Raw genomic sequence first — 19,728 nt, 5'->3', positions numbered from 1 at the left:
ACTCAAGGGATCAAGATGATTCCCAGATACCGAGCGCAAGATATGTACATGTTCTAGATTCGCTCGTTAGGCTGATTACCCCTTTCACCGAGCACGAGAGTCGGCTGAATCGCGATGAGAATAACGCGCTTTGCTTGTGGAACGAGAATTGGCTGGGACGGAGGGAATTCACTACCGTGTAAAAGTATAATAGTGCAAGTACAAGTGTAAGTATAAACAGGCTAACCCCTTGCGTCCGGTATAATCCAGCCCCTCGGCATGCGGTGCAAGCAGCTCGGGATCATATCGCTCAGAGCATCGCGATTTCCACGTCAATTAAAGTTACTAATGTATACCCACCCGGGGAACTGGGGCGAAGCGAACCGCCGTTAAGGGTACAAATGCCCGCAGGGGAAGAGAATTTTCAGATCCGGTATTAGAGCGTGAAGAGCAAGATATCGAGGCCTGTGAATATTCACCAAGAAAATTAAGGGGTTAGGAAAAAAGAAATTAGCAACTTTATCTCTGCAAAGTTATATTTCGAATCATTCGTCGTCCACAAACTGTAAAAATTTTCATTTGCTACAGTTACTACGAAATTCTAGTTGAATATCGGCATCGTTGCAATAACGGTTTAAAAATTATCGGTACTGGAAAAAAATGTGGTACCTACCAGTAACTTTTCAGTTTCGTTACAGTTGTCAAATTTTCGAAGGATGATTATTTACGAAAATTGATACAATTCTCGTCAGCCTCGTGAAAATTAGTAGCTGGAATGGATTTCTGTTAATACGGCTATAATTTATTTTCCTACAATGGAAGAAGACATTAAAAGATCGACGAAATAAAACAAAGCGAGATTATTTTGATAGTTGAATTTTCACCGCGCAGTGGGTCCAGAATAATTCAACGCCCCTCGAATATGCGTGTCGAAGGGGTTGCGAGATCCTACAGGCAAGAAGGATGGCGAAATTCTGTCGGGGTCACGAATCGAGGCAAAGCACGCCTGAGGAGCATCGACCCAATTTGGGCTCATTCATATCCCACCGATAATTGTCTCCGAGTCGGTTTATCACTGCAGCGTGTCTGCTTAATTCAACCAATCAGCCCTTGCAACTCTCTCACTCTCTCTCTCTCTCTCTTTATCTTTTTGTCGAAACGCAGCGGCGCGTCGTTAGTCATTTGTTTCGAAATAAATCGCGAATCACGTATGCGAGCTGATAAAGGGTGAATGGGGCGTCGAATATTGTCACATTTGCCAGGGTGATTAGGCGAATTTAAGTCTAGTTGACAGGCTCTCTGTAACGAGTCCCCTATCTTCCTCCCTCTCTCCCTCCTTCTCTCGTTATCCCCATTATAACACAGTGTTATTCACATTCGTTCGCGGTCTCCTTCGACAAAGATCTCGACCGGATTACGACTTGAATTGAATATATGCAGTAGCTTTGAGTCATGCGGTTCAACATTGTCGAGTATCAGTTCAAGCGTGTAGGAATGAAAGCTGGCATCATTTTTTCACAAATTGACACGGTTCAAACATTTTTTTCCATCCAATGATTCCATTTCTTTGACTAAAATGGACATAACTTAGAATGACACGAATTTTGCATAAAATTACTTAAAATTTTCGTTTCCTTTTGTTTTAAAAATACGTAATATTTCTTTATACAGTTACCTCAATTTACTGCAGCGAGAAAATTTTTTACTAATGTAAGAAACCGCGTAGATTATTTTTTCGTAAATCCACCAATATTCAAACAGTTTTCTTTAACGATACCTGTTTTACCGAATTTTTCTAGTTATTATAACAAATGCAATTTTTTTCAGTGTGAATTGTTGATAATACATGTAAAAGGTAGGTATGACATATGTAAGCACATGTAGTCGGGAGGATCATCCCTGTGACGATGACCCCGTTTCGAATGAATACGCGCGTATTGTACGACCGGCTACATTTATGGGTATATAATTTTTGCAATTGGACACGGGTCCATTTTGCACTTGGCGAATCTCACAACATACATGTTACATACTATAGACGCAACCGTTGACCGATGATTACGTGCACCTTTCATCTCGGCGCTGTAGGAGAAGCCTGAAAAACGACTGGTTATTGTACCTGGATCAAAATAAGGCAAATTCAATCTTCACCGCCATCGAACCTCGCACCTGAATGAATATTGAGTAAAGGCGCATGATTCGTGATTCGGGATTATTGCAGACTGCACTTTTTGTTAAATAAGAAGAGAGCTTACGGTAATTACTTACTTGACTCTCGGCAAAAAGTTTGTGTAAATTTTACTCATTTCAAATAAAACCTGTAAAAATTTTTATACGGACTTTAAACCTTCCATATGTACATATACCGTGTACTACAGTTAATACTCTTAAATACATACTGGAACATTTTCAATGCTGTGTACAGTATGCATAAGAAATGAGTTTGATTCCGACTGCGGTATCGTCTATCAGCTGTTTTATAGTAGTTGAGTCACCTCGCAAGAATGAATAAAAAATATTCGTCTAAGGTGACAAGTAATTCGGAGGTCATCTCATTGGATAGGGAAATTTCAAATCCAGACGTATCCTACATATTTTATACCTGTAAGTGATTTCAGGATCCCGGAATTCAGTCGGCTATACTGTAGGAAATCGTTGCATCATTTGTATGCAGCTTTATTTGTTTACAGAATTGCTAGAGCATTGACGTTTCCTCGATAAATTATGGCAATTAACCAATTTTTTCCGAGATCGGACATTATAAATTACACACCGAGAAAAAACGGTCAGTCTTAACGGACGGAGTGACCGACTGCTCGTACGAAAAATAATTGAATTCAATTTGGCAGAAAGATCGTGCCACGGTAATGTTTTCTTCTGCAAGGCAGAGCAGCCAACTTCCTCGAATGTCAAACTCTCGTGAGTCAAATGGCGAATGAAAATTATGCGGTTACAGTGACACGTAGCAGCCATCAGTTATCAGTCAGTTGACAATAAAAGTTTATCAAACATTCCCGAATCACTAAATCGACTATTTGAGCACTGCTTTTCCTGAAAAAATCGCCATGCCTTGGTACAACGTAAAATCGTATACAATGCCATAATCGGACCGACGGAATATCGAATTCCATAACGAAATTTAAGGTGTATCGGAAAAGAATCTCCTCGCAGTTGGCACACGAGTATATCTCATTGTCAGAGATGATAATAACAATGGTAATGCGGGTCGCGGGGTGGGCTTCAGCGGCCGGCGTATAGTTTATTAGCGTTGGTGAGACAATGGAGGTCGAGACCCGAAAATAAGAAGGAATCAAAAGAGATGGGGGCAAAAAAAATGGTGGATAAAAAAATAAAGGTAAATAAGCCAGAAGGTACGAGCGAGAAACCGAAGAGCTGTTGCTCCTGCTGTTGCTGCCGCTGCTGCAGCTAGCGTTCGGTCCATATTTAAGTATGCGCGTCTCCACCGCCGCCGCCTCGAAATTTATGCCCGGCGACAAATATTTCAAAATCATTCCTCGTCCAGCGGGTCTGCGCAACGTATGTGTGTGTGTGTGTGTGTGTCTTTATACTGGGAATAATAAACAAGAAAAAACAAAAGAGTGAAGCACAGAGAGAGAGAGAGAGAGAGAGAAAGAGAGGGGGGGGGGGGGAGGGAGAGAGAACGGAGACAAAGCGTTCGTGCGACGGACGGTCAGCTTCGCTGCTCTTCCGATACACATATTATACTAGCGTGTATTCCGTATATAACCTAGGTTGCATAAATTTTTACGTGTCACAAGCACGCACCGTAAGGCATGTAACGCGTAATGTCTGATTTGACAAAAATCTTACACAGATAGGCGGGGAACCCGTGAAGCGGAAAGGAAGGAGAGGACCGTCGAGGCCTCGCCGTTTCAGATATTCGAAAATTTAAATCGACTATCAGAACGTAGCTGTGATGTCACGTATTCGACGACCGATGCATAGGCCTTCGGAAGTGCGCGGTGTGCCATTGTAATACTTGAGGTGAAGAGGTGGTTCGTAGAAAACGGTCGCGCGACCCGTTCGCCAAGGTGATCCCGACGTGCGATAAGCGGCCTTCCTCGTTCACCGTCTAGCGGAATCTAGTCGACGATGCGCAAATTACGAGGCCCGAGGGGCGCCTACCTACAACCCTTTTTTGCAGAATTCGTAATAGTCACGGAAGTGAGTCTGTAAATACGATTTCTTCTTTTTTTTTTTTTTCTTTTTGCAAGGGAGAAATTTTTTTACAAGGATCAATGGGTACGAAATTGAAGTTACAAATAGAGCGAAAAATCTTCACTAATGTCCGTTGTGTCAATTATAGTGAACGTGAATGAACGATTATGCAATCGAAACGAATCTTGTTTCTTGCTGTGAATAACATTGCTGGAGATTTCTTCAACTGGTATATTGTCTTTTTTTTAACATTTCATTCACGCGTAATGGCTCGATTGTCTTGAAGTATATAATCCAACCTCTCAAATCTACTAACGTTCCTGCGTAAAATTATCAAGTATCGCGATTGTAGAAAGCGAACTTTATTGTGACTCGTACGAGTTGGTATCAGAGGTCATTTCCCAGTCTGTAAGGATCTAGTTCAGCCCGGCGAAAATTTCATTTCAGTCTGATGTTTCAAACATCCGAACAAATTCTTGTATGATTATGTTTAAATTCGATAGTCGCAGGAGGATACGGTCGGATACCAAGTTTCGTAGATATTGAATAACTTCTTAGACTTTCGGTGTACTACGCTTGATTCACGAGTATTTCAAATTTGCCATCATCTTCAGAACCTTTAGAGTTGTCGTATGCCCTTTTTGAAAATATAAACAAACTATTTGGAGCACAAACAGATCATTTAATGTGCTAGCATTTTACTGACAATTAGTTTCCAAACATAGTATTTTAGCTCTCTCATTGATTTCTGCTTTGTAAAGTTCGCGAGATTTTTTTTTTTTTTTGAATACGGCTTCAGCCATCCTTGGGGGAAAAAATGGAAACACATGTCTCCACAAGGCGTTGATCCGGTGGTGCAGTAGTGAGGTCAAAATTTGATACTGCACGGTATAAAAACGAATCGTGTGCACATTTGTGTTCGTATCTTATTGTGCACATAAAAGTCTCCCGCAGTGGTAATACGAGAACGCGGGACCGTGTAGTATAAGCACAAATATTATAGGTAAGCATCAAGAAACAGAAGCAGAAGCTGAAGCAGAAGCAGAAGCGGCAACGCGAGCAGCTCGCGGTTAGCACGAAGATGTAATCTCTCTATACGCGATTATGAGACGAGATGCTCTCGCGAGTAAGCCGGAGAAGGCGAGGACGGAAATGAAGATAGACCGTCTCCAGGATTCAGGATAAACTCAAACCTTCGTCCTGGCTGCTCCAACTTGAAATATCTCAGCCCGCAGATATTTCTGCGGATCCCAGAGCCAAAGGTTGAAAATCCAGATCCGAAATACCGAAGTGGTAAATACCAAGTGCAGAGTGGTGGATTGGAATCAAGTATGAGAAATTTCAAGTTTCAAGATAGCCTAGGTTCCTCAGTGAAGTTTCAAATTTAACAAGATACAAAAGTTCAAGGATTGAACTCTGAACTCTGTAGGAAAAAAAAAAAATAGTGTTTACAGTAGTAACACAAAATTCACGATCCAAATTCCAAAGTCCTAATGTTCCACATTTTGAACTGTGGTATCGAAAATCGACAGTACCGCACAAGTGGATATCCAAAGTTCAGGATAGTCTTAATTTCCTAATAAAATCATGAAGAATTTTCCAAAATTTTAAGTCTATATTGTGAGTTTAAAAATCCGTATTTCACAGTCCACAGCCTGTGCCCTGAAGTCTGAAGTTTTATAAATACATCTTTTCCCATGATGCTCGTTATAGTAATGTGGTAATGATCTGATTCACAATCGATATCTGCACGGATGATCGTAAAGCGTGAAACCAGCAGAGAAGTATTGAGGAAAAAAAAAAAAAAATTGAGCTAAAAACTCGACTGCGCAAGCTACTTGCCGCGGGATTGGATACACATGCTCTGCACCTTCCAACATCGTCGGTATGAATAATATAATGTAAGTGCATCAGGACGCGCGGATTATATCGGTATAAAGAGGGCTTTTAAGACCTCGTCGTGCATCGGCGAACGTCTGGATGGGTAAACAGCCGAGGAATGTGAGCCGATCTTTTTCCGGACCCTGCCAGATAAGCACGGGGTGTAGGTATAATGCCCGCAGTCTGCGAACGAACCACGTTGTTATAATGTTGCGCATTTCTGAACGACGACAGATATCGCCGTATAGTTACGAGCGAACGATGAATAAATTCACTCAATTCACGCCCTTGGGCCAGACACAGTGAAACACATTTTGAGTTTGATTGTAGTGTGCGAAGCCTAAGCTTGACCGTGATGGGGCCGAGGATACAATTTCCATACCGCAAACATACTTTTTCTTCGAGAATTGTCCAAGTCCGTACTTATACCATCGTTATCTAGATCAGATGAATGCGGAGGTGACAAAGACAGCGAACGACGATAACGAAGAAGAAGAATAAGAATAAGCAAGAGAAGGAGCGAAAATAATTTTATGGTAATCATTGAATGGGAATATTCTCGCTCGATTCCAAGCCGTGACTGCGTCGAGACAACACGCTGCAGAAACGGAACGAAGAAGGATTTTTTGTCAAGAGCGCGAGATAAAACGGAGACGTAAAAAGCGTGAGGACCATCGTCGAGGACGGGAGCCGAGCTGAGAAGAAGATTGTGTCGCGTATGCGGGGGGAAGCGGGGATAAGAATATCGAGTTTCAAATATTCATTTCTGTTTCCAGACGATTTTAATATTCCCAGCGAGCGAGCGAGCGACCGGACCGTGCTTCTCGAGATACTTAGCCTGTGTCTTATATCTCCACTCGTCTCGTCTCCTCGGAGTAGCCCTCTTATACACTAGGAGGAGGAGTCTTAGCGAGTCCGCAGTGACGACCATCTCGACGAAGACGAACTGTCGCCTGTCACTCGCTCAAGAAATACGCGATCTCTTCGCTATCTGGAACGGGGAATTATACGCCGGCTTGCGTTGTATAATTTGCCTAACTCACATTCAGCCGGCTCTAATTATGCACGCTATCCGCCTGCCTGCCTGTGCTATCCGCTCCTCTCCGCGACATTATTCGACCGCGGAATTTACGCAGCGATTTTCGAACACTTTTATCGGATCGATAATCAAAGTGTACCTGCTTCAAGGACAGAAAACTAGAGTATTGAGTGGAATGTAATACATACCGTGCGTCTGGATACTTGGTTTTTTCATCACTTGCCACGGTGCTTTCCAGCTACCAGGAAGTTGTTGATTTCGATAGCCAATTGACACTCTAAGTTGGCTTATGATTATCACGACGTCTGGCCTAATCCGATGTGAACGGTCAAACCAAACATGCTCGGTGATTTGACGGTCTAATCTCTGAAACAAAAAAAAAAAGAAATACCTTGTGTATGTCTATAGACTATAATTTGATGTCAACTTGATGTTAAATTTCGGGATTGAGCGCAAAAATTGTTCTTCATTAGTAATTTTTCACAGTATACACTTGCAAGGAAACTATCTGGTCGCTTGATAATGAATTTTTTTGAAAGTCTTACGGTTATTTCCTTGGTTAAAAATGTGCGCCTTTTGACGTGTGGTTTGATTCAATGAATTTCCCATTGCTCAATTTATACCAGATCAGATCGTCAGAAATTCGTAGCTACTTGACTATTATTCTGAAATGATGTATCCGTTCTGCTTTCAATAAATGAGATCGTATCATTGAAACTTCCTCAATCGCTCATCAAACTTCCAACATAATCAATTGCAACCTAAATTGAACGATGTCTACCAAACGGAATCCACATATTACGCCCTCCATATTTCAGGCCAATAAAACGACCCAAGAAGTTCAAGCAATTGGGAATCCGTAATGGAGAAGCTTTTACAATGTGTGCTTGACCCGTGTCGCCTGGCTCCGTGAATATTTGAGGTGTTCGTTGGGGACGGGTCCCGGTGCGAGTCGCGCAATAAGGAATAAATTGAAATTAGCGTTCCAGACGCTTGAGCACAGGGCCCGGAGAGCGATTAAAGGAACAAGAATCGGCGGGACATTAGCATAACCGAGGAATAGGCCGGTGCGCAAGCTGGCCGCCGGGCCGGGTCGGGTTGTGCCGGTGGGGGCAGAAAGGGGGCAGAAGGGGGAGGAGGATCGGCGAGGGTGAAACGGAAACAAAGAGTGATGGTATCTGATTGTGAGCCGCGCGTCACGCAGCCGACTCTACTCGTCGTCGGTGGGTTGGAGGCGCGCGCGCGCCGCTTCCCGTCGGCCTTTGGGAGTTTATGCTCGTAGGCCAGGCCGGCTATCTCGGCCCGGATCTCTATAATTCCGAAACAAGGGGTACCGAAGTGTTATCAATTATCAACTCTGTCAACTCATTAAGCGTTACAAACTCGCTACTTCCGCTTCGCACATGTTATGTACGCTCCGTTCAACTCGCACCTCACACAGTACCTTCGACACTCTGCCCCGCGTTACGCCCCGTATGAACAACCTGCCGGACTGCCGCGAACTTTCGCTTTCGATCCCACTCGGCTGCTAGGGTTTTTCGCTGGAACGACGGTCCACCTTTCACACATGATTTTCTCATTGATCGGATTCGTTTATCGGGAAATGGTGTATTTTGTAACGAGGTGGCGGACTCGGTCTCGTCGTCCTGACGAGCGTGAGTTCGGAATATGAGTCGTAGGTGAACCGAAGACGAATATTGCAAGTACGCGAGGCGAGAAGAACGTTGCCTCCTTGCTGCACACGATTTTTTATGTAACGCGTTTTGTCACGAAGCATGAAATTGGTGTTGGAGTCGAGTAATGTCAGATTTGTTTGCAACAGCGCATGCGCGCAGTACAGAAAATACCAATTTTAAGTCTTGGGAGTTAAAGGCCTGAAAAGACCGAGTTCGCCTTTTTGAATAGACCGCGCATGCGCATTCCCATACTCACTCTACCATCGTAAAAACGGGTACTTCGCGTACGGAAAGTATGCATGAAAAAACGCGTAAAATATGTTCGCGTTATACAAACATATAAGTGTACAAATCGAGCATGCTTTAAGCTTTTTTTCATGCGTCTTTTCTGTACACAAAGTATCCATTTCTACGACGGTAGAGTGAGTATGGTTCTATAAAAATGGTTCTATATGTACTAATTCGTACCAGACAAGCCATAACGATACATTTTCTGCAGTGCAACGTTGAAGCTGGAACAATGCCATTCACAAGATACGGTACTTTGGTTGGTTAGCTTGATGTATTGAAGTGTATCGAATCGTTTTGAACTTCTCAAACGGAAAAGTACCCAAGATGACGTGCTTTTTATCAATTCCCTGGCTATTTCCACTAGTGACGTTTAGTGTGCTTTAAGGAGTAAAAAGCGATTGCACCAAGGATTTGGTACGTTTGGGTTTTCGAATTCCAAAAGTTTGGGGATTCACGTAACTGCGAAGCAATTCGTATGCACAATAGTCTATAAACGATGCTGAAACCTGACATTTCCAAGATATCCAAATCTTTTCTGACCCGTCATCATCATGCTTCGAAGGCATGCATCGTTGCAGCTAACGCTCGTCGTAATTCTAGATCTCCGGAGTAACTCTCGCTTCTCAGATCAAGTTGCCCCGCGTGTGACTGGAAGGGGTGACAACGAGTATAGATAATACCAGCGTCAGAGATCACTCTCTCGCCCTGTCCGTAGTTGGAGTACCTAGCCGGTATGGCTGATGATGATTCGAGGGTGAATTTATAGTTGAAACAAAAGCCTATCGATCAGCGTCCTGCGTGCGCGTATAATAGGGCTGGCGTTGTTAGCATAGGGAATGGTCGTCGTCAGTGTTCGAGTGGATTTTCTCGGCTCGAGCTAGGCGCTCGACGGGTCGGTACCTACTCGGGTGAAAAAGGGATAAAAAGGTGTGGGGCTCCCCACCGCGTTCGATTTTTGAATTTTCGGGTCATTAATCTCCGAACTCGAAGGACCGACTGCTCCTCGCCGTTCCTCCGGCCGCAGCCTCCAGTCGGCCCGATCCGATCGACGCACAACCATGACTCCAGACACCGTTGGAGATATGTTATACATACTGGCCACGAGAGACACCAACGCCACCAACACGAGCTGCGGGGCACCAGCCACTCGACGGCCATTGTTCTAATTCAAATCAGCCTGATTCGATCTAACGCTATTTCATTTCAAACCGCGCGACGCGACGACTGGATGGCAAGGGAAGGAAGGGAAAGGAAAAGGGACCGTTTGCAGCCCGGCACACACGTCGATACATTGCACGAGGTGCTGGCTGTAATAGCCGATCTCTGTGAGCCAGGCTGTCCGATCTTCTACAACAGTTTCATCTACCAATCGAATGTCTCGTTACGTAAACTGCTCTATTCTGTTGCAAAACATTCGCACAGGTAACAACGAGAGTCTGAATGACAAACAATGTGAAATATGTAAAACCACAATGTGGCTGCTCGGTAACGAATGAAAATCAGTTCGTTGTTTCACCAGCATTGAACGTTGCTCAATCATGGACTGAAAGAAAAGTATTGGTGACAATTGGCCTCAACCTTAACACAAGGTCGAGACGGGGCACTCAAACTACAAAACAAGATTAAGAATCTAGACGCTATATTTTACCGTCAGCGTATTTTCCAAAAGAAGCTCATCTCCCTTGAACGTGGGCGATAACAATTGTTTGTTTATAGCTCAACGCGATCTATTTAATTTCGGATGATTACAGTATAGTCGCTTGATATGGAACCTAAGAATCATGACTGTATTCCGCTGAAGTTTCACTCGTTTAATTGATAAGCGTGAGAGTGCCTGCATACTTTGAGTTGCACGAGGAACACGCATTTAACGCGCACACTGAAAACGAATGGAGCTATCATAAGGTGCGGGAATTTCAAGTGGTTGGGTACTTTATGCACCGACTCCAAGCCCTGACATTCGCTGGGGCAGTGAATTAATTACCCATAAGATACCGGCAACACAAGCCATGAGATATATTGCGAGTGCGCTTCGGTATCGTCCGGGTGTAACCCTGACGATGCCTTTTCGTTTCCGACCACCTGCCACGCCGCCGCGTTCCTACGGGTTAACAAAATTCCTTCTTCCGGTATATTTGGGGACACAGCAGTGGCGACAGTGGTGATCAGGAACCGGCCCATTCTATCCATGTCAACAATTAAGCCCATAAACTTAGCACCTGTTATTCGGATAAACATTCTACACGTAAGGCACACACATGCCTGTATCCAGGGTATAATGAGGTGCAGGTACAAGGCATGTACGTTACACAAAGTCTGAGGTATGCGTCCCGCGCATACCGGGAAAAGTGACTACTTCCTCTGGTCGCCGACATGTTTATCGCCTCAAATACGTGCCTGCAACCATTATCTTATTCGAAACGGTTTTAACTACACAAAGTACCCCGTTGTCCCTAATGTGAGCCGATGATTACGCGAATGTTTAGGTTCTGCGCTGATTGTACGATTCCCTGCAACTACGTGAGTCACGTTTTGGTTGAAATAACCGTACGAGAAGGTGTGTGGTCTCGTTTCAACGTGAAGCCAGACCATTCGAATGATGGATTAAAAAAATTGTCAGAAGACCAGTACTGAATATTGATGAAGTGCACTTCAATCGCAAGAGATTCTTCAGTTCCCTTCTAGCAGATACTGTGTGATTCGACGCAGACATTTCCGTGGTTTTACGGTTTCTATAATGACGATACACTCAGAGGAACAGAACCAGGAGTTTCGTGGTACGTCATTATCCGTCATCTACCCACCGATATGAATTTTATTCGAAACGGTTTTGCCCGTTGCACCCGCTAATGTGAACCGATGGTCATGGGAGTGTTAACATTGCGCGCTAATTGCACGATTCCCAAACCATGAGGGTGAGTTTTTTTTGTGAAAATGTTACCGCGATAAGCTGTATCCGAAAAATTAAATAAGTAATGGTGTGGTCTCACTTCAATGTGAGGCCAGCATATTTCAAGTGCCTCCTCAGAAAAGTTTTAGAAAGTTGCTGTACTGAATTTTTATGCATCTGGACCAAAATTGGAAGTGATTTTCGAGCTCTTTTCCGCATGCGGATACCGCGTGATTCCATGGTTCCTGTAACGACGAGACACCCAGAATATCATAACCACGAGTCCCACGTGCGTTGCTGCCCATCGCGGCTGTACCGACTCAGGTATGATACACGCGTGTAAGATATAACGTTTCTTCTTAACGACGACGCTCTCGTTTATCCGTCATTTAATCTTAATTTCCGTCGGCCTCCGAAGCACTGGACAATTTGCCTCAAGTGGGCTGCTGCTGGTGGTGCTACACAACGCTCGAAAGTTATTATACACGTTATGCGGCTATACCAACACCGGCTTAGAGGGCGGACGAATGTATAACGTCGGTAAAATTCAGGTTTACGAAATCTCGAGATGACGGATTGTTCCGGCACTGAACGTGCTCCTTTCGTTCTTTCCCTCTTTCTCTGATGCAACCGCTTTCTTGTTTTTATTTCCTTAATTCCTGTTCACTCCATCTTTCTCTCTCTCTCTCTCTTTCTCGTTTTACCTCTCTTCTCTCGGGGGTGGCACCTGGGAGGCTATATTCCGAGCTGCGTCTTTCTCGAGGCCAAGACTCTTCTCCTTCTTCTTCTGTCTTCTCAGATCACACCGACAGATTGCGGCACGTCCCGAGAACCGGAGGACTCTGCGGGAGGAGAAATGGAGAACTCGAGGACTCGACCTGCCGTGGTGCGCATGAATGGGACGAAATGGAACTCTTGTAATTCAAATATTTAAATTCATTAGGCCATCTCTATGGTCGCCGCAAGCTACGCCACCAGATACCGCCGTGCATGAAGCTTCTCGGACACTCGAGTACAACGTGCGAGGTGAAAAAAACCGATACTTTTCACGGAAACTTTCACACAATTTGTTCATATTATTCTACTCCGTGCTGCGTTTCCATGAAAAATCATAAAATAAGGATCAAAATAGTCAATCAATTATTCAATTGTGATTGTGATGGACAAATTTGGTTGCCAGATTTTTTTCAAAATACTTTAACTGACTATATCTATTTTTCGTACAGTAATAATACATATTTGGATACATAGATCTAGCTGCAATTATAATTACATTTTATACTTTGCGCTCTGTCGCAACGACCTGTGAATGTTCATTGTCATAATTGGACGAAGAATTGCACAGAGCACAAATGTTCATCGTTAAAACGGAAGATAGATATTATGATGATTATAAAAAGTAATAATCAGTTATAGAAACTGATTATTTTCACTTTTGGACAAAGTATGCTATTACGAATTTTCACCTCTGTTCGTCCCGGTCATTCTTGTAATATTTTTTGCTCACTTGCATATGTTAGAAATTTGAAGTTAAATCGGTTTCAACTACATATTTACTGTATTTATATTCACGATTACAAACACTTGTACCTGTGAAACGAATTCGATCTATGAAAAAAAGAAATTAAGTAATGTAAGAACTTGATGAAAGAAAATCATTATCGAAGTCGTTTATAGAGCGAGAAAAATGTAGTAACGAATTGCACAAAATGAGAGTCAGGGGATAACCGTTTTGTTTTCGATGTAATTTCACGGTTTAATTACACGCTTGTCTCTCTACCTCGATTGCGTTTTACTATTTCAAAGGAGTGTAACGATCGACCTAGATATCGATGCTTGGTGTACCTACATGTATGGATGTACGTACATTAGGTTACACAGAAGGTGCGGTTCTAATGTACCTTTTAGCTGCAAGTGAAACTCAGCTGTTATAGGCAGGAACAAGAATCCAGGCGCCACGACGAAGCGAGCCTGTGTAATTAGCGTGCGATATCTAGTCGGTAATTAGCACTGCGTGCAGCGATTAGCGAGACAAGTTTATCGTGTAGTCGATATAACGCAGGTATCCTGCATACGATGGCCGGTGCATATTCGCTAGCATAAAACTATAACTCGTATCGAGCCTTACACGCCTCTAATTTCTCCGATTATACTCCGAAATAACAATAACATTCACAACATTACCATGAAATTAAAATTCATCGTACGTTTCTAATTCTTATCTCTCTTCATCGCCGTACAAAACAAGCCTAACATACGTTCGTGTACATGAAATAATTACAAATCAACCCGCAGTAACGGCGTGGTGAGAAACATTAAAAAAAAAAAAAGAAATAAGATACCAAAAAATAACCAAAATCGCTGATATTTACGGGTGAAAATAGGGAATTGTTGTTGCAATTACGTTCCTCGAAATAGAATAAACATGTTTTCTAGAAAGGGTGACTTCATCAACTTTTATTTTTTTATCAGTTCAGGTTAATTTCGTTTATTGAAATTCCCACGCAAATTAAGTGCATTTGAAATTGCCGTGGAGGTGATTTGAGCGGGACTTTTGAAAAGTCATGTATTCAAATAGATTATGAGTACAATGTCCGCGCGTGTTAGAAAATTTTATGAATGGCCGGTGGAGAGGGAAAGCGGCAAAAGTCAAGCGTGAGCCGGGATAGGTAACTAACTAACTGACTGACTGACTGTGGCTAAGAAGTTGACTCCGGAAACGCTGGCTGAATTTAAATGTACAAATTTCCGAGCGGTGCAGCAGTTGTTTGTCTAGCTACGAGATCTCGATCACGTCCTACACCTCGCTACGGGATCCTCTGATTCTGCCTTCTTCGTGCTGCCTACCGCGAGCTCCTCGCCCCTGTCGCAACCGTTAACCCGCGCCTTGATTCAACACGATTTTCAGAAAACCGGAACACTGCAGGGCCTACGCCGAAGAACAACGAATGAAAAGACGAAGGAAAAAAACCGACAGAAAGGAGAAACGGCAATTGAGCGTCTCATTCATTCCATTTCTTAGCCTAACCTTAAGGTGCGACTCCGGTGAAATTTTGATAATATTAAGTTTTTGGTTTTTGCGATGAATGAAAAAGACGTAAACGAATGTTCCTTTTAACAGAATTTAGATTGTGGCAACGTGTAACCTGATAAAAGCAATTCAATTTTATGTGATGAAAATGAATGTGAACGAAATTTTTAGCAGAAAGTTTCCCGCGTGGTAATACCAAAAATTTTTTACGCGTATATTTTCATGGCAGGGGATCGAATTGTTGTTAGGATACATACGATCGTAATATAAATCGTGTTGGAAGAAATTTTTGATTGCAACTTTTTCAGTCCTTTCAACACGAAAGGCTCGGTATCATCAAAATTTCACAAGAGTCCCACCTACAAAACTAGATAAAACTATATTGGCTAGCCAAAAATGAATAATTTCAACCGAATTTCATTACGAGATGGTCGTACATTAAGTAATTGTTGAATTATCATGTTTTCAAGTTACAGGGATCTTGTCAAAGATGGGGGAAAGAGAACATACTGGAATCATAAAATAAATTTACTTATCTATACTTCGTTTTAAATCGCCACAAAATGGTTCAAAAAATCAGGAGAATTCTTTATATTTCACTTTGAAATGGCTCATTTTGTCCAGATAGATATATATATTATAATTTCAGTATTTTGTAAATTTTTCTTTTTGATATTTCTGAAGAAATTTTTGTAGCTTGCAAACTTAATATAAATTGATCAGTATTCAATGTTTAAGGATTATCTCATTATAAAATTGACGAAGAGTGTCGATTTTTGGCCGAACGACCTCAAATCGAAGAAAATATAAACCTCAATAGTCTTCGATTAGCGGATAAACGATTGATTTAAATAAAATTTGTTTTCTTCGATGAGATCAATTTCATTTTAGATAAACTCACTGTACGAGTGAATATAAACATTTCAATTCACAAAACATGCTCTCCCAAATTCATTGGGCTGTTCTGGTGTAATAAATTTTTTCTTGACATCCTTTTAAGCGTACAATTTCAGAGATGTGAAATTTTCAATTTCTTTTACTTATTTTCATTCCAGTTTGCAGTTGCATTCGTATGGCATGATATACATATACAGTCTACTTGCACGTGAATCTACGATAGCTACAAGCTTCGCCACGCTGTGTGACTCGGGCTGCAGAGTTTCAGGCGCACTGACCCGTGCTAAAGTTAATTTTAGCTTATCGGACATCGAGTGCGAGATATTTAAATTGTTCTGGAGTAGTGTGAGTTCATTTCTGATTTTCGACTTTTACTCTAAAACAGTAAATTATACAAAGACGCAATTTTGAAATAAACTCATTTTATTTATAATCAATTTATGTAAATTATTTTTGATGTTAAAAAGTTCATTTGTCTGCTGTTCTCATATTTTATTTGACCTCATCAAAGGTGATTTGTAAATTATTAACGTATGATAATTTATAACGTACATAATTTCTATGTATGGAAGCCCAAATTTTTGCAGACATAAATTAAATACGATAATAAATTTTTTTTCTACAACTTTTGCACTGTGTTCCTAATTTAGAACCCTAAGTTTTTCTTGTCGTTCATTTTGTTTCTATATCTCCTTTTTCATCATTTGCTTTTACATATGACGTTCGACAAGACTTCGTTTTGCTTATAATTCTCCGCCGGCTGATTGATTTTTAACAATAATATGTTATCACGTTGAGTACCTAAGTAGCTTCGTAACGCATCATAAAGACGTACTATTCAATATTACCTTTTGTTTCGCTTCGAGAGTTATTTATTATCATTGTAAATGCAAATTTGACTGAAAATTATCACTTTTTCAATGTCAAAGAACATATATCTTCACAATATAATATAATGCGATTCATAAAGAATGTTTCTCCTGCTTCATCAACTGTTCAAATTTCACAATGTGAAAAATTATTAGTAACTTCTAGAATAAAAATCTTGTGCCGTTATATAAACCTTTATAAGTACAAAAATGATCAGTATAATCACAGAACACAATCTCAATTCTAATTAACATGGAGGAAAATTTAGCGGATTCAAAGTGTTTTCAAATATTTTTGTAAAACAACATCATTGATATTTTTATTGCCACAAAATTCAACACTGCCTACACTCGTATACATTCATTCCGTTGACCTATCGCGTAATCCAACAACTCTTTTATTAACTTCCTCTGCATCAAAAATTCTTGCAAAAAGCATTGAAAACTTGGCTAATTTTTCATATCACATCACTCATAAGTTTTGTACGTATCTGAATGTATCGGTAGTGTACATCGTTCTGAAAGTTATCAATTGTCAGTAATATCATTTAAAATTGCAGTACCAAAATTTAATAAAAATTCTGCAAATCTAAATTTTTCCGACCAACAATAAGCGCGCATAGTTTGTGTGAAAATGAGGGAAATTTTAAAACAGGAAAGCTGTTTCAAGCCGGCGATATTTCGGGATTCGGTGTGACGCGTCTTTTTTAGAAGAAGGAACGTAAGATCTAATATTGGAGCCAGTTTTTTTTTCTGTTCTTTCTTTATGTTCAATTTCAGCTTGTTTTCATCTCTTTCACGCCGTTTTTATTGCCCTTCCATTTCTTTCGTTTATCCACCCCTTTTCATTTAATTTTCACCTTCCAGTTCCACGTGATTTCCGTCTGTTCGAATTGCGCTTATTCCACTCGCCTTTCATGCTAATTCACGCACGACTCGGAACTTTCCACCCGATCTCCGCGGATCGGTCCATGCGGCTTGTTTGTTCGGCGAAATCGGATTCAAGAACGAGATTCAATCCGCCGTTCGATCGCTTCTTCTCTTCCCTTCTCTTTCCTTCAGCCCCTCATCTCTTTCCATTTCTTCTGTCAACCTAAACCGGCAGTCGAGCTTTTTTTCCGCTGCAACCCTCCGCGTCTTCTTCTCCCCACACGCAGCCGTTTCTCATTCTTAAAGGGGGGGCTCTGACGTCGCGTCGCGGTTATTCGCCGACGTTACGTTGACCGGAATTAGGAGCTTCTTAATTTTTCAAAAGGTCCCCCCAACGCGCTTTAAGGCCTCACCCTAGTCTCCGCCACCCAATATTCAAACGTCTTGCTTCGAATTCACAAAGAGCTTGACGGCGGTTGGGTTCGTTCGGGAATTCGATTTTAGGTCTGCTTTTCCTCTTTCTTTCTCTTTTTCTTTTTATCTTTTTCTTACATCGTACCCAAGGGTATTGGGACTAGCTGATGTTTCCTTTCCTTTTTTTCTTCCTTTTCTTGCCTACATGAAACGAGCAAGGACGAATTTATGCCACGATACGTAAGAATTAAAGATGGAAGTGAATCGATATTGGATAGAAATGAATCCAATACAAGTTACCTATGTTTTATCACTTCATATATTTTATTTTTTTTCTCATTTCTTGCTAATTTGGTTTGGTTTTTTAAATTTCCTTACATTATAATTCTGTTTTACGATTGTTAAAGTTAAGATTTGAATAGAGGGATTCAAAATTACAGAATGATCTCGCAGAAATTAAATTTCAACGTTGACCGTAACATCGAAGAATCATTTATTTCCTCGTGTCATTTCAATTTCCACATCACATGAATCGTCCTCGATTAAACATGTCGTCAATCTTCTCATTTCAGAGGATCAATTTTTCTCTCTCTCTCAAAGTATACATTGTATAAATTGCATATTGATAATTTGCATTCAAACCACGTAGAATTTACTATATACAAAAAAAAAGTGCGAAATTCAAAATTTACAAGGAACATGAAACGTCAAATTGACCAAAAATAATAACTTTATAGTACCTACCCACGTACAACTCCGCGCCGTTCAGAGATCCGCATATATAGAAAAGAAACGGAACAGACAACGCCAGAAAAAACGAAGATTAAACAAAATGACGTAGAAAGAAAGAACTCTCCTGACACGAGCTCTCGCAAGAAGGATCGGCGGATTGGTTATACCGAAGTACGATGGTGGGTTTTGTTTGCTCGACGGCAAAGATCAGCTCCGGCAGCTTCTTTGCTTGCCGGATCGGCCTATCCCATCACACCCCATCCTATCCCATCCTATCCTATCCTATCCTATCCTATACCCCGGAAAGTTTGCGAACGGTTTACACGCGTAGACGTAGCGTTATGCGTATTCGCTGGTGTGAGTATATCCATCGCTGCGGCCGTTTCCATTGTTCTGCTGCACAGAAACCGCGAATCTCAAGCTACTACCGAGAAATGGTGAATGCGCGTCTCTACGTCTGTGTTTGAATTTCGAATCGGGTTGCAGAGAATCTGATCGTTTATTGTTTAAATTTGTAGACTCGTTCTTAATTTGAATTTAAGATTAGAATTCGCTGCCGCGGCGCGCCTCGCCTTCGCCGCTGCACGCCGACGTACGATATTTGACTTGGTGATGGTAAATACCACCGTCACCTTCCTCCCACCCCCCCATTCCCTCCGGGATCGCTGTTCTTAGTTGTAGACATTTTCGTATCCTGCTTTCCTTGCTTCCCGTTTATTTTCCGGTAGTTCGCAGATTCCTAATCACAGGCCGACGAGATGGCGATTTCGCTAATTAGAGGTAAAGCGGTATGGGTGCAAAAATTTGGATTTAGCTGCACGTTTGATATGGTACGAGACGCACCGAGATCTAAATTTACTCAAAATTTAAAACCTCCGGGCCTGATGGCTCGCTACAAATACTTGGATTAATTCTAATATGACATTTTTTTGCATTCGGGTCTTCGGTACTAATTACAGCTGTTGTCTTATGCGATGAAG

At 41.6% G+C, this 19,728-nt stretch overlaps 1 long non-coding RNA gene across 1 annotated transcript in view; it reads right to left on the bottom strand.

Moving 5' to 3' along the window:
• The window catches only part of LOC124300674 (uncharacterized), an 87,002-nt gene that overhangs the window by 15,888 nt on the left and 51,386 nt on the right, over positions 1-19,728 (bottom strand). The window contains exon 2 of the long non-coding RNA XR_006907280.1: positions 7,267-7,444. This is a non-coding gene — a long non-coding RNA (uncharacterized LOC124300674). The remainder of the gene's footprint in view (positions 1-7,266; positions 7,445-19,728) is intronic.

This window comes from Neodiprion virginianus, chromosome 3 (genome assembly GCF_021901495.1).
Source record: "Neodiprion virginianus isolate iyNeoVirg1 chromosome 3, iyNeoVirg1.1, whole genome shotgun sequence".
Classification (NCBI taxonomy): Eukaryota; Metazoa; Arthropoda; class Insecta; order Hymenoptera; family Diprionidae; genus Neodiprion; species Neodiprion virginianus.
The sequence above is the reverse complement of the archived record's forward strand: the minus strand, read 5'-3'. Positions and strand labels throughout refer to the sequence as shown.